Source organism: Euprymna scolopes, chromosome 2 (assembly GCF_053919585.1).
Source record: "Euprymna scolopes isolate OS-2025 chromosome 2, ASM5391958v1, whole genome shotgun sequence".
Lineage (NCBI taxonomy): Eukaryota > Metazoa > Mollusca > Cephalopoda > Sepiida > Sepiolidae > Euprymna > Euprymna scolopes.
The window spans coordinates 204896154-204899641 of record NC_136483.1 but is presented as its reverse complement, the minus strand read 5'-3'; positions in this window follow the sequence as shown (position 1 = coordinate 204899641).

Genomic DNA, 3488 nt, shown 5'->3' with positions numbered 1-3488 from the left:
TTCTTTTTAATCTATGTGTACAGACAGAGACAGTAATAATACAAACGTAACTTTTTATCGCCGAAACATTTTCGGCGATAAAGTGTAGAAATTACCTGAAAAATTAATGTTTTTTACTCAAATAAAGTTTAAAAAGTCAAAATAAAATTTAAATACAACTTTCTCATCAGTTACAGAAAGTTAAAAAATACGGGTAGTAAAAAAAACAAAAAAACTCACCATTATTCCAATAAAATTCTTTAAAGACTAGTAAATACGTCTGCTCCAAAGAATGCTTAGTGTCGGGTAGGATCAGTAGCAGTCAGTTACGTTTTTGCCTGACTTAAGGGAGATAACTTGTCCTTTTTTTTTATTTTTGTGCCTTTACGCTATCGTACATAAAAACTGGGAGTTTTCATTTTTTCATTAACACGAATTACGATATGACGCAGATATGCAATGCTATTTATTTTTTTTAATATCTTAAAGAAATACCTGATTTTTTTTATTATTATACTATAAATCTGCATTATCGGGTTTCGTCTTTTTTTTTTTTTATATCGAAAAAAAGGAAACCAGGAATTAAATATAAAAATATAAACTGATCGACCATTAATTACTGGAACATTCTAAACAAAAATTAAGCTTCCACGTAAAAAAAACAAAAAAAAACAAAAAAAAAAACACGTGGTTATCGAAAAAAGAAGGATTTAAATTTTGGACTTTACCGGTAAATTTACAGATAAGTGATATTTTTTGTTGTTTTAAATTTGAGTATTTTATTTATTCATGTTTTATCTTCAATTTGTGATATATAAAACGTGCCGAACAAAATTAATTATTAAAATTCTCATAGACATTCCAAAATGGGGGGGGGTGAATTTATAAAACAACGTTTGTCTAAAATATTATATTTAGTTTATCGGAAAGAGCATAAAATTTTACATTCACCCTGAAAAAAAACGTAACAATTGAACGAATAGGAAAATTTTGATAGATTTTTAAAGTTTAAAAATTGAAAAATATTCATCTCATAAAAATCAATTGATTTCACTACGTAACAAAATGGCTTCCCAGAGCGCACGCACGCACTTTGTAAACAATGTTTTTTAAACAATGAAAAATAATATTTCTATTATTTTTTAAACAACTTAAATAGTTTATTTTGGAAGCATATTCTATAAAGAAAATAAATAACGCACTTTAGAAAGAGAAATTACGAGTTTTCTATATTTTAATCGCAGTTTTCTGTTAGGGGTGTCAAAAATTCCCCCAAAATTCTGATACTGCTAGCGCTCCTGTATCTTCTCATCTTTCACTCCCACAACCAAACGATCACGTATGTGTTCATTTACTTTTTCTTCAAAGTTGCAATGTTCCGACATTTTTCTCAGTGTGGCCACATATTCACTAATGGACTCACCTTCTTGTTTGTCTCTCGTGTTGAATAAGAAACGTTCATGTATCTCGTTGGGGGCCGGCCTGATGTGCCTCTCCATCAGAATACATTGTTCTTCAAATGTTTTCTGCTCTGGCCTGTTTTCGGCTAAACCCCTGAGAATAGCATAATTTTTTGCCCCAATAACCGACAAAAATATAGCACGTTTCTTACCTTCATTCAACACATCATTGGCAGTAAAAAAAAACTTTACTCTCTCAATATAGTGCGACCATTCTTCTTCCGCACTATTCCATTCTCCAATGGTGCCTAATAAAGCCATTTTTATCCGCTACTCGGCAACTTTTCCTCGTTCGATTTGTTGTGGGTGTTCGCTTTTAATTTGTCTTGTTACTCCTCCGCATTATTCGTTCTTCGTCGCCAATTGATGTATATCAACATTAACAATGCATAATGAATAAAAATGCACAAGACAAAATAACATTATAGATAGGTCGACAGACGGTACGTCTCGTAGGGAAAGATCGTTTCCCGGTCCTTTTATTTACAAAAGAAAAAGATTTCAAGACTGTCGCGCTCTCTAGTGGTAGGTCATTGAAGTGCAAGGGAGATAATCCGTGGTTCATTGAAGTGCAAGGGAGATAATCCTGTCCAATATATTACACTCAGTTTGAGTTTTCACGCTTTTTTATAATAAGCAGACGACATTTTCTTTTTTTAACAGCATAAGACTTTCTGTGCTTTTAAAGCAAATAAGCTCTACAATAATGCAAGAAACAATTTATTTCATGGAGAGTTTTTTTTTTCTTAAAATTTGTAGAAAAGTCTATAGAAAAAATTTCATTGGTTTCTTTTTCTTTTATTCTTCTTCTTTTGAAATCTTGCCAGACAGCGGCAATTTTATGAAAAAAAAAAAAACAAATTCAGAGGCGTCTTTTTCTCGGGAAAAATTTGGTTATGAATCTGAAAAAGAAATAGCTGAAAAAAAAAAGAGCCTAAATAGGAGAATGTAGCTTTTAATATTCTTTTTTTATTATATTTAAAAATTAAAATTCTTTCGAACTCAAGAAAACTTCCGTAACTTTCTTTTTTAGAGAATATTCTAAAACAATCCTTGTTTCAATTATCTTAAATTCTTTTTGATTTATTATTTATCTCTTCGATAAATAATTAATATTTCTTCTTTTTAAATCTAGTCACTCTGACTTCAAAATATATATATATCGGATCTCTATCCGAAAAATATTTCCCTCAGGGAAAAATAATAAATTTCTCTTTTTTCAATTTAGTCATTTTAGACTACAAAATATATATATCGGATTTTTTATCCGAAAATTAAAATAAAATTCCTCTGGAATCTTATTTCAAAATTCACTGAAATATTTTGGATTTCTCCCAAAATATTTTAAAACAAATTCTTAATATTTTGACTCTGTCAAAATATTTAATTTTTTTTTACGGAGAATTCTAGATTCGAAATTCAATCAATCATTTGAGAACAATTTGTTTCTGCCCTTCTTCGCTACATTTCTAGAAAGATTTTAATGAAGAAAACATTTTAAAAGGGTATCGATATTTTCTCCGGAGAGCAGAAAAAATCCGAACAGATCAGTTCAGAAATATTTTCCAATCTGATAAAATTTGTTTGTTGATTTAGCTTAAAACGAAAACTCTGTTTTTCTTTGTTTACATCACGTGACACAAAACAGCCAATGAGAGAGCTAAAAAAAAGTCGTCTGCTGAATTCAAATAAACCGCTCAAATTCACAAATAGTGGTAAAAAATCTTAAATCCGTTTTAAAATAAATTTTACAATTTTTCTTTTTTACTGAGCCTTTCTGTTTTACTTATTTATTTTTTATTTAAAATAAAATTCTCAAAAAACAGATATCTTGCTGCTCCTCAACAACTCCTTACATAGTATCCCTCCCTGCAATTTATGAACCGAATAGTAGCCCCCTACATCAAAGTGGCACTGTGCCTTGTTTCTGGTTAAAATGCAATAAAAAATATATATTTAAAAAATAAAAAAAAAACAGGAAAACAAATCCGCATACTTAACTAATGAACAGAGATTTTTTTACACGAGGAACGAAACAACGATTACACC